General features: G+C 41.5%; 1 protein-coding gene across 4 annotated transcripts in view; it reads right to left on the minus strand.

Annotated features, from left to right (window-relative positions):
* The window catches only part of POU2AF2 (POU class 2 homeobox associating factor 2), a 494,391-nt gene that overhangs the window by 106,231 nt on the left and 375,002 nt on the right, over window positions 1-13,158 (minus strand). For all 4 annotated transcript variants that reach the window (XM_086679169.1, XM_086679170.1, XM_086679168.1 and 1 more), the window contains one exon: window positions 11,706-11,833. The gene's annotated coding sequence lies outside the window, so the exon portion shown is untranslated. The remainder of the gene's footprint in view (window positions 1-11,705; window positions 11,834-13,158) is intronic.

The following is a 13,158-nucleotide window of genomic DNA, read 5'->3' on the forward strand; positions in this document are numbered from 1 at the left end:
GAGCTTATCAATCATGTTATCTCAATATATAATGTTTTGCTTGCTTGGTTTTTTGTTTTTACTCAATTTAAAAGTTTCTGAAAGCGCTGTGTTAAAGTCTCAAGTTACTGATTTTCACTCTGCAGGACAATGCTTTACATATTTATAGAATATATTCTTAGGCACATATATGCTCATTATTCTTACATCTTTGATTTACCATTCCTTTTACTAACATATAACATCTTACACAACTCAACCAGGGAAATACCAGGGAAGTAAGAAAATTCTAGATGGCACAAACATGCAGGGATTTAGTAACCAATCCTATGTAAATGAGAAGATGGCTCCCATTGTTAGCTTGGAAATCTGGGTGGATGACAATAGGATTCACTAGGATAAGATACACAAAGGGCAAGAAGGGGTAGAAAAGATGAAATGAGTAAACCTTTATTCATCTATTTATTTCCTCATTAAGTAAATATTTATTGAGTGGTTATTATATGTTAGGTAGTATACTAGGCATATTTGCCCAGAAAGTTTTCAGGTTACGTTTAAGATAAATTAGCCCCATAACCTCATCAAAGTTTTGCTCACAAACCATCAAAGTATAAAGACAAATCATAATGTAGAGATTCATTTACAAGAAATTGAATGTAATGGACTTTCTATAGTGCATGGCACCTATAGAGAATTTCCAGGCTAGAAGTAGGTTTAAGATCAACAGATTAGCATGATTTACAAGCTACAACTTGATTCCAACTAAAAAATAATGAGTTTATTCTTACAAATGAAATGATCCTATCTATTAGCATCAAACTGGACCTATAGCATATCCTCTTTGAAGGTTTCAATCTTCAGTGAGTGCACGAATTACCTGGATGCTTGATAAAAATGCAGATTCCTGAACTTCAACCCCAGAGATTCAGGAGGTCGGGAGGGAGCCTGAGTGTCTACATTTAACAAGCTTCTCATCTTATTATGTATTTAGCAAGCTCCTCAGGTTACTACTGTATTTTGAGAAATGCTGCTGGACACTTTACTAATTCAAATTATTGGATGTTCATAAACAAAGAAACAGAATCCAAAAACTTACTACCTCCGAGGCTGGGAATGGACAATTGCCAAACATGTAGATTTATTTAGATGAGATCTTGTTTCTCAGGGACCGCAAATTTGCTTCTTAAATACATTTAGAATGTTTAAAAAATGTATTAATATCATCTAAGGGAAATAATCTCCATAGAAGGTATGAAAAACATAATTTTCTTACATTTTCAGCTACACGGTCTCCAAACTAGCCTTGTTTCTATATCTGCATAAAGGCTTTATTTTAATTTAATTTTATTTATTTTTAAGGCTTTATTTTTTCATTGCTAGGGATTCCTCTTTTAATAATGTCAGGCTCAGTGACCACACAGATTTCTTACTAGTCCCTTCCATTGTAGAAGAGGCCCATCTTGTTGTTAGTTTCCCGGCTTAGGAAAGAGAGGGTAGTGAGCAAATTCTCTAGTTTTCTGTTAGCTGAGAAGATAAAAATTTACTCATTTTGACCCTGCTAAAATATTATTTTTCGCCTCTAGAAACTACCAAAAATCAGCAGCAAGTCACAGTGTCCTGTGATTTCTGGAAGCATCTTGGGAGCATTCTGGGAAAAAAAAATCCCATGATCACCCTTTATCCATAAGGAGATTTTTTTCTCTCCTCCCCACCCCCCAACTTAGGAAAACACTCTAATTTGCTTCCTGCTGACAACTGAAGCAGGTTTGGGAAGCTATTCAACTTCAATAATAAAAGACTCTATGTAGATTATAATCTGCTTAAATTCAGAACTGTTCTAGGATTAAGACACAGAAGTAAATTTGAAAATAGGGCTAAAATTGAATCAAGTTTAATATCCATGGTATTAAAGGGATAAAGACAATCATTATGTATTAGCAGATATGGACCTTTGGACTAGGATAACAAGGTTGCCCCCAAACCGAACACTCAACAGATAGTGTAATGAATCAGCGTATATGATAGGCCATTCTGTTTAGGCCATCCAGTTAGAGAATTATAAAAGTTTAGGGGCAAGCAGTGTACAAGGGATTTTTCACAACATATTCTGAGCTGACAACTAGATTAAATGGAAAAACATGTACAAGATTGGAAGAGGGCCACTGTGAATGGAAAAGTACACACTGCAAGCAAAATGAGCACCATCAAACATGGCGCTGTTGGAGGACTTGGATTTAACCCAACAACGAATGACCCTGCAGCAGAATGAAGGTGAAGACACACACCAGGCTGGCAGACGGAGGAGGACACAGGGGTGCCCACGATTTGAAAACCTAGGGGCACACAGTATCTCCCATGATGAAAAGCGACTGCTATGTTTTAGTGACGGTGTCAGGTGATTAGAGCCTACACTGTCTCTCTTACCTGCTGATCTCATGATGCCTTATCAAAATATTAATGATCTTTACTCAGTACGAACTGTTAATACTAAGCCCAGGGGGGGCAGTCAGTGATATCTCCAGTCTTCTAAATTCAACCACTTGGTTGATTAATTGTTCTGGAATTTTGACAGGGACTGGTACTGGCTTTACTGGCTTCTCACGTTTATAGCCCATTCTTTCTTTCTCTTTGAAAACCAGAATAATGTTTGCCGGTCTTAAGTCCCGGTTATTAGAAAATACATACTTAAACCACAGTGAGATCATCATGAACATGTACTGGTAATCACACGCTGCCCGGGGGTGGGGGGTGGGGGGTGGGGGGTGGGGAATATAAAATGATTAAAATTGTGTTGAAAAACAGTCTGGCATTTTCTTAAAAAGTTAAACATACACTAACCATATATCCAGCCATTCTACTCCTAGGTATTTACCTGAGACAGTTGAAGACATGTACACACAAAACTTGTGTGCAAATGTCTGTAGCTGCTCTATTTGTAATAGCCAGGTACTGCAGTCAATCCCAACGTCCATCACTAAGTAAAGGGATAAATGAACTACAGTATATCTATGCCGTGGAATACTACTTAGCAATAAAAAGAACTATCTGTACACACAACAACATGGATGAATCTCAAAATTGCTATCATTTAGCAATTCTTTCATTAAGAACCAGAAAGAGTGTATATTACTCCACATATTTAAAACTCTAGAAAATATGAACAAATCTATTGTGACAGAAAAGAGATCACTGGTTTCTGGTGATAGGGGTGGACAGGAAGGGAAAGATGGAATTATAAAGGGGTACAGGAAACTTTTGGGGTGATAGATAGATTCTTGATTGTGACACGGGCTTCACAGGTGTATACATATGTCACCAGTAATCAAAATGTATACTTTATATATGTGCAGTTTATTGCATGTCAATTATGTCTCACTAAAGCTCAATAAAACATAAAATAAAGTGATTGCCTTTCACCGTTAGTGTTGGGAACAGAAAGAAGGCATCGCAGTTAGACACGTGTAGGGAGGTCCAATAGCATGTGCAGCAAGAACCATTAGGGTTTCATGATCCCTGCTCAAACTGGTTTCACCCATAGTTTTAGCTAACAGATATATATTTTGTAGCTGGCAAGCAAGGTAAGTTATATGATGACCATAAAAGCTTTGGTATGGTGACAGCCATACAAACAAATAACTAAGTAAATAAATGTCCCATTAAGTGAAAAATAGCACCAACTTAAGAGAAAGACAACCTTACTTCCCGTTGGAGTTTCCTCTGACACATTATTGACAAATGGCTCGTGTTGGATCGGGTGAGCCTCTGTTTGCCGCTCTGGCATTGGATGATTATGTATACTAATTGGGCATAGAAATAGAATTTTGTGAAAACGCCCATCTTGTGAAGCTTCTTTGTTCTAATTTCTAGCATAGATTGCCTGCTGCTTGAACCCAAAGTACATTCCCTCTTACTGGCCCTTAAGCCAGTGGTCCTTATTTTAAATGCAGATTCTGAGGCCACAGCGAAGACACTGAGAAAGTCTGAGGAAAGGCCCAGGAATGTGCATTTTATAAATAGGTGGTATGAGACAGAGGGTCTGAACACCATGCTTGATTCTCTAAGCCTGAGGACAAAAAAGGACGTCTCATCCGTACCATCCGTCCACATTACAGACTATCAAATCTACAAAACAGCTCCTTAACACGTTACCAGCTTTTTAAATCACAGGGTCTTTCCACATCTTCTCCCTTCATGGGTAACACATTTTAAACCATTTGTATTGCTTCGCCTACCAGAAAAGTCAGTCAAAAACAGAAACTTTTCACAGCATTTACTGCTCTATCATCAGCCTTGGAGGTTTATAGATTACTGAAATAATTGCGATATTAGAGGATGGGCCTCCTGCTCTGCATCTGCTATATATTATTCTGCAGGCATAATAACCTCGATAAGCTTGTGTACAAGCAATTCAACTTCAAATGTGGGTTGGTGGAGGCACTGAGTACCCCAAGTACAGATTCCAGAACATGTTCGAAATAACCACTACAAGATGTTCTGGAATTGAGCTATAATGTTAGCCTAACAGATATTGGCAGGCATTCTTTTTTATTTGATAAAACAAATAAGGCAGTGGAATTTATTGTACTATTTAGTAGGGGAAACAAAGCAAAAACCTGTAAGAGAAAACAAAGAAGCTCTTTTGCTTTTAACAAAGAAACTAATGTAAATGTCTTAAAAGGGGGGCTGCTTATCATCTTGGGCAACTTGCCCACATCTGGACCTCAGCATCGCGTGCGTGGACTTCCTCCTCTCCTGGGCCCTCCCCCAGCCCTCTCTCAGCCAATCGATTGCAACATCCTTATTGGACTGACCTGCACAGCATTTCTCAGCTCGTCCTCTTGTCTCCATGGCCTGTCACCTGGGTCAGGCCTTCCTCACCTCTCACCTGACCATTTGCTACAGCCAAGGCCAATGCAGCGTAAGTCTCCACGTGTGGTCTTCAGACCTGCAGCATCAGCACCTCCTGGGAACTCGTTAAGAATGCAAGTTCTCAAGCCCCTCTCCCGACCTCCTCCAGACTTCCTCCAGAGACCGTGGGGGTGGAGCCCAGCCATGGCTGATTTAACAAGTCCTTTGGGTGACTGCTCACTCAAGACTGAGAACCATGGCTCTGAGCGTCATCCCCTTGGTGGGTCCTCTTCCTAGCCACAATTATTTTACCCATCACTGACAAAGAAAATTTCCAAAGCACAGATATGGTCATATCGCTCCCGAGGGTGAAAGCCTTCAACCTCCCTGATTGTTAATACCGGTAACATGGAATGTCTCCTGGGCACTCCCTCTGTGCTAGGCAGAGTGGCTCCGGCTGGGCATAACGGATATTTAGGACATGCACGAGGTGTGGATGTGTGACCACCTACTCTTTGTGGTATCTGCAGTGGTCCCCATCAGTGGCTCCCAGCCCTGGATGCACATTAGAGTCACCTGGCAGGCTTAGTAAAAATATACCACCCAGGAACAATTAAGTGGGTCTTGTATCATGTTTTCAGAAGCTCCCTGAGACAATGTGTGTGAAACTGGGGTTGACAGCCACTAATCTCTGTGACCCCTATCTTCTCAGCCTGATTCTCCCACAGCTAAGGTGGCTTTGTCCCCATCGGCAGTGGCGGCCACTGCCTTGCCTCTGGCTCTGTCATCCATCTCGTTCTTGGACAAAGGAAGGTAAGAAACTGGGGGGCGGTGGCTGAGCTGACTCGGCATCCTGTCATCTACCATCCACCCAGTGTCTCCAGTTTAGAAACTGCCCTGGCCTCTCTGCACTCCACTTTCTACACCGCAGCCTGAGTGAGCTTGTTTAAATCTAAGTCAGACCACAGTGGTCTTATGCTCAGACCCCTCCCTCCACTGGGCTTCCCATCCCATTGACAGTAAAAGCACGAGTTCACCCCATGACTTATGAATCTTCTCCTTTTCTCCCACCCCTCATGCCATTCACCTATTGCCTCTCTGGCCTTAGCAACTAGTACTCTCCCTCCGGCTTACTCCACTCCAGCCACCCGAACTCCTCACCATTTCTTAGGCACTCTCCTGCCTCAGGATCTTTGCACGTGCTGCTTCCTCTGCCTGCAATCATCCTCCCCTACTTAACCACTTTCCTTCCTCCTTTACCTCTTTCAGGCCACAGCTGTTATCTCAGTAAGGCCTGCCCGGACCATTCTATTTAAAATGGCTAACATCTTCTCCGGGTTCCCTGCTTTCATCTTTGCTTTATTTATTTATGGTGTTTATTATGTACCTCTCAACACAAACTTCGCAAGGGAGGGAGCTTTGTCTGCTGTATCCCAGGACTTAGACAACTGTGTGCACATAGTGAGTGCCTAATAAATATTGCTAGAATGAATGAATGGCTGGGCCCATGCCCATCTCATAGTCCACAGTGGAGCCTGGGCCTCTGTCTTGACCCCTAGGTGGCCTCTCCTCTATCCCAGGCCATCTAAGACAGGATCTCTCCTCTGGCCTGGCCTACAGGGATGATAGAACGGCTTGGCACACCAGCCAGGGTCCTCATCCCTCCTGCCACATCTAGTTCTGCCTCTGCCCTGCCTGCACTCCTGTGTTAGCCCAACTGGCTCAGCCCAATCCTGCCGCCTATTTCAACAGGTGCCTATTGGCATGTGGTCGATACACTAAGTCTATCAGTCTGTACCATTCTGGTGGAAAACACCAGTGGGCAGGCCTGTCCCATTTATCTCGGGAGCTCTAACAGAGGATCCATCATGTATCACCAACACTGAACCAAGATCAAATGTTATATCTGTTTATCTGTCTTTCTATTGTCCATCCTCCCTGGACTATAAGCTCCAAGGGACAGAGATTTCCATTTCTTGTTGTTTATTGTGGTTCTCCAGTGCCAACACAGTGACTGACCTATCGTCGTCACACATTACATAAATATTTGTTGAATGAATAAATGCATCCCACGGTTATTGGTTAAACACGTCGCTGCCACTGCTGAGTTCTCAAGGTATGAAACTTAAATAAGAAAAGCAACACAGGGCACTGATTCCATTTCAGAGAATTTACAGAGTGGGCTGCCAGGATTCCTGGTTCACACCCTTCATCATTCACACCCTTTGTTGCTTGGTCCTGAAAGGGGAGTCAGCAAGAAATAAATCACACGTGTGGAAAGTCACTTTAGGAATGCTAGTAAAGGTATAAGATAACACAAATGGAGTTTCACAGCCATATATTACAAAATCAACAAGCACCTATCGCAAAACATGAAAAACTGACATCTAGACATTTGCAAACTTCCAGATGTGAGATGACAGGTGGGACCAAGCAGATACGTAATTGATATTTTTACTTTTCATGGTGAGACGCAGCCTTAAGGAACTTAGAAGAACAATTGTAAAGTAAGCTACATTCTCTTATGCTTAAGAAAAATGGCGATTTATGGTGCTTTCCTATGACGATATTTCCTGGGCCACAACAGCCTTGGGAACAGAAAGCAAAACAAAAGAAAACAAAACATCTGACACTTCTGATGGTCACAGAAGTGCTGGTTCTTTGGCTTGCCTCTGACGGGAACAGGAAGTACAGGGACAGTGTCTTATTCTGGGGGCGCCGTGAAAGAGACTTGCGTACGTCATCTCATCTGGTTGTCCTAATTGTCTATGAGGAAGAAGTAATTATTCCCAAGTAAAAAATAAGGAAAATGAAGTTCAGCAAAATCTAAGCGACTTTAAGGTAGGAATTTGGGGACACCAGAAGGACGGACGTTCCCTCTGCTTTCCCTTCCCCCTGACCTCCACGCATCACCCACCCACAGGCTCCTCCCCTCCTCAGCTATTTGCGTGTCTTGCTCATGGCCGTGGATACACTTACACTAACACGGACGCATAAATATTTAGTGCAAACACAGGACATACTCATACGAAAAATCATTTATTGCTTATCTGAAATTCGAATGGAACTGGCTGTCTTGTATTCTTATTTTCTGAATCTGACAATCCTATTTCTGGTATTCCTTTGGAAAGAATTACTCTTTTTGTGCCGCGATAGAAGAGGATTTAACTAAAAATAACAGAATGTGGAGGAAAACCATAGGAAGTACTTGTACATCTTAACCTATCATCTCTCTCACCTCATTAGCCTGCAGTGCCACTAACCAGACTGGGTCTTAAACCACCATTATTTGTGAGCTTGTTTCTCCCCCAACAGATGACGAGAGGCTGCGGGGAGGAGGATTATTTGCACAACCCGTTCCATGCGTTTCCTTAGCACGTCATTCAGTGCCCTCTCAAAGGGGCACCATCTGTTGGAGTATCCAAGCAAACTGGGCCCACCCAGAGGAATGAGGGAGGACAAGGGCGGGGGGTGTGGATGATTGGCGGGGAGGTATGACCTTACCCGAGTGGGAAATATACTCAGTCCTGTGTACGGAATACACAGATTCCATAATTGCGAATTCACCTGCTGGCAAACATTTATTTGTGACCCCCTAATCAATACCTGTGGCCCTTCAGTCATCATTCACAGATGTGCACAGAGCAGGAAAACGTCGGAGTCAACGGACACGCACGTTCCCAGCCTAACCTAGAGAGAGCAAGGGGAGGCTCGGCCGGCTTGTTTTATCTCTCCTAGTGCAAACAAGAGTCCTTCTTACAGTGTATTAAGTACCACGTTTTCCACATTTTTGTACTTTTTGTGGGTGATTTCATTGTTTGGAATGGCCCCAAAGTGCTGCCTAGTGTTTAAGCACAGAAAGGCTGTGATGTGCCCTGTGGAGCAAATATGTGTGTTAGATAAGCCTTGTTCAGTCATGAATTAGTCATGCTATTGGTCATGAATCCAATGTTAATGAACAATTATATATATATACATACATATACACACACACACATATATGTATATATACGTATATATATGACATATGCACGATCAATATAACATAATATATAATCAGCTATATACATAATAAGTCATCTTTAAACAGAAACACTTAATCAAACATGCTCAGGTGTCGATCTGTTGATGAAAGTATGACCATGGCTCATGGGAACATGGCTCCCCTAGGAGCCGTGATTCAGTATTCTCTCATTTAAGGTTCATAGCAACCTGACACCCTAACTGCTTGCATAATGAGAATCAACTTCTATCTCCTAGATTTTTTCATTTCTACAATCATGACAGTTAATTCATCATGCTGGCATATGGACAACTTTGGGTCAGAGAGATAGATTACTAAAACACTTCTCTCAAAAGAGGGAAAAAACCTGGCAGACCGTGATATTAGAAACTGGAGAGGGGATCCAATGGACTTGCTAGTTTTTCCCAAAACTGAAGGTGATCCTTTTGAGAACATTCCAGAAGCAAGCCTTCCTGTTTCTGGCATTGGCTTTTTCTTTACAAACTTAATTTTTATTCCTACTTCTCAAGGAGAAAGTTTCCTGGCAGCAGGTGATGGTGCTGATGGGATTTTATCTCGGGATCAGATATCTTTTTGTTCAGCTCCGAGAAAAATCCAAGCAATGGATTGCTTCAGAGCTTGACAAGCATAGGGTTAAGATGTCCATGAGATTTTTATTAATGTAGCCAGGAGAGGCCAGAAAAAACCGATTTATCGATGTCAGCCCCCTTAACCCCATTTTGCCTGAATGACTCAATCATCAATTGCACAGGATCTTGTTTCTTCTGGGAATGCTAAAGGCTGTTAGAATTAAACTACTGCCGCTCAAACATTTTGTACTTGTTGCTTTTGAAAGAAAGCCTTGTCCAAAAGGCCTCTTATCTCCTGGAGTGAGGTACAGAAATCCTTGAACAAAACCAGACAGGTGGATTAGAAGATGTTCTCCGAGTCCTTCTTTCTTTTTTTTTTTGAAGTTAGACAGAAACAGGCTCTTCAACCCCTGACTGGGTGGGAGGTGTTTGTGAATCAGCAGCTCCTTCTTTCAATTCCCTCCTCCTTCAGTGCGTCAGGCTCAGCAGACTCAGCCAGGGGCAGAGTGGTGAAGGGACTCGCCCGGATTTTGCTATTTCTTTACCTCCCTCATCAAGGTCTCTGGTGTTCATTCTCCATCCTCACTTTTAGGGAAAAAATACCAAGTAAAGGAGTTTCTGAGAGTATAAATTGATACAACCATTTTTGGGGGCAACTGGCAATATCAATTTGAATTTGGAATGTGCCTACCCTTTAACCCGGCAATTTCACTTTCGGAAATTTATCGTACAAATAAATACACACACAAATATCTGTGGATACAAATGACCACGAAGTCCGTTTTTAACAGTATATATATAAAAAAAAAAAGAATCCCCAAAACAACAACAAAAAACCCCTAGAATTAACCTACAATGTCATATGTGAAATCCATTAAAGAACAAGGCATCTCTCTCTCTGTACTGACTTGGAATGATGTCTGCTAACCAAACATGGCAGGCTGCAGGAAATGTACAGTATAGTCTAGCTGTGTGAACAGAACATGTGTGCTTAGAAAATGTGTCAAAGGATGATCACGATCTGTTGATCATGGTAATCTCGGTGGCCATTTGAATTGGGAAATGGCAGGTTGGGGGGAGGGTCGGAGCTGAGGGGTGGCTTTTCATTTGTATTTTACATATGTTTTATTGTTTATTTTATTACAGTAAACATCTCTTACTTTTATGCTGCTGTAAAAACACATTTTACGAAGGATTCCAAAAAGTTTTATTTTTCATTCTAGGAACTTCTGTGGAGAGGTAATGAATAACACCACCTCTTGGATAATGACACGTCACAGCGTTGGGCCGCCGTGTTCATGATGTGCTGACTCCATGGTCCACTTCATTGATGCTGGATGGATTTAGACGCTTTGCGCCTCATTCCTGGGCTACCTTTCATTTGGTTATCTGTGACACACTGAAGAACAGGTATGGAGAATATTTAGCCATGAAAGGATTAGCTGCCAAGAAGTGGGGTCCAGTTAGATGGGGCCTAACTGGTGTGCAAGAGTGGGGGGCTTAGAAAGTGACCACTCAGTCACTGAAACTTAATGACCTTGACCAATGTGATTGGTTCTGAAGTAACACTACTGAAAACTCGTCCTTGACATATAGCAGGAGCAAGAAAGAGGGCAAGTAAAACGCTGCACTGATCTGAATCCAGAAGGAGAAATCCAGAAACTCTGCTTTCAACAATTTCATCCATAATCGGTTCAAAAGACGTTTGTGGCCCAGTCACTGTATTTGTTGACGTGTGCTGTGTAAAAATATATTCTTTGAGCTTTGACCAATTGATTGATTCAGTTATTCAGCCAGCATTGAAAGAGCTCCCGCTATGTGCTAAGTCCTGGGTGTCATTTAAATAGTAAAACGATCACTCACTCATGCTTAGCAAAGCCCGCAAGAAAATACTCAAGCATTTGAGTGCCGAGGAGTCGAGCATAGCTGAGGTGTCAAGTGCCGACTTCCATTACTACAAATCAACACTAGCGTCTGTTGTAATATATTGCTTATTTGAAAATGCTAATAAACTTCCCTGAAGGTGATAGGCAAAATGTCCTCATTCAATTTTAAGCTGTCCTGTTTCAAAACAAGTAGGAATCAGATGAGTCAATTGCGCAAAAAAATTCTTTTGGCCAAAGTCCGCAGACAGAAACTGGGAACCGTTTTTATTTCAGATCTCCAGGAAAATATCAAAGGAGAGACGGCCTCATTCAGAGGAAAGGATCCATATGATCTACAAGGATCCCTCAAGGAGAAGACAACAGACAAGCAGGGGGTGGGGGACCAACATAAAGACTCACCTCTGAGCAAATGAAAAAACATAAACAGGCCAACATAGGAATCTTGTACGAGGACCTGTGAGAGCGGCTTCTGGAGCTTCCTGCCAAGCACAGAGCTGATCCCAGCTCCTCTGTGGTTCTCTTCTGGACTGAAATAAGAAAAAGACAAATTCATTATTTCTTCTGCCTGCCTAAGAAACATATTCCTCCTCCCCTCTCAGATATCACCTATTTCACTACCCCCCCAACCCCTTCTGTTAACCAACAATTTTTGCTGAATCTATGAGTCTGTTTTTTTGTTTTGTTTTGGGTGGTTTTCTGTTTTGTCTTTTAGATTCCACATATAAGAGAAATCATACAGTATTTGTCTTTCTCCATCTGACCTATTTCACTTAGTATAATACCCTCCAGGTCCATCCAGGTTGTTGCAAATGGCAGAATTTCATCCTTTTTTATGGCTGAGTAATATTCCATTGTATGTATACGTATAGGTATATATATGTACAGGTATATAGGTATATATACATATTACATATGTATATGTATACATATATGTAATACAATAGTACATATTACATATACATATTACATAATACATATACACTATATATATATATATATATATATATATATATATATATATATACACCACTTCTTTATCCATTCATCTATGGATGGACACTTGGGCAGCTTCCAAGTCTTGGCTATTGTAAATAATGCTGCAATAAACATAGGGGTGCACATATTTCTTCCAACTGGTGTTTGAATCTCTGTTTTGACATGGGTTCTCAGTGCTCCAGAGAGAAGAGAAACGAAGACAAACGTTCTTCACCCTGCTCTCACCCACCTGGAGGTGAACTTTGGGTTGCTACTTATTGTGTGACAGGCAGTACGCTAAGTATTTCAGTAAAAATAGTCAACATTTACTGAGCCCTTATGAACTTTTGGGTAACTTTAAGTTTTACATAGATTAAGTCACTTGATCGTCATAGTTTACCTGTAAGGTTGGTGTTCTTACTCTGTTTCACAGAGGAGAAAAGTGGAGCACTGAGAGGTTAACTTATCTAAGATACTACAGTGAGGGTTTGAACCTGGGCAGTCTGACTCCCAAGTCTGCTCTTGTATGTGATATGACAATGCCTCTCCATTCTTTATCTCACTTAACTCTTACCCCAGACATCTGCCCTAGGGACAATTACTCTCCTCATTTCACTGATGAGGAAGCAAAGCCTTGAAAAGGCTGAGTGAACTTGCCCAAGATCACAAAATGTTTCATTTTGGTAGACTACCCTGGATTCAAACTCAGATTTATTCAGTTCCTATCATTCTCTTTTATAGCATCTTGCAATCTCCTTCACTAACCTACATACTTAAAAGACTGTACTAATATCTTCTAGGTCATGTAGATGGCTTGCTGTTGGACTAATGAGTTGAGTGAGGTCCTAGGTTTCCCACTGAGGAGCTGAGTGACTGG

Source organism: Puma concolor, chromosome D1, assembly GCF_028749965.1.
Source record: "Puma concolor isolate L17-30 chromosome D1, mPumCon1.1.hap2, whole genome shotgun sequence".
Classification (NCBI taxonomy): domain Eukaryota; kingdom Metazoa; phylum Chordata; class Mammalia; order Carnivora; family Felidae; genus Puma; species Puma concolor.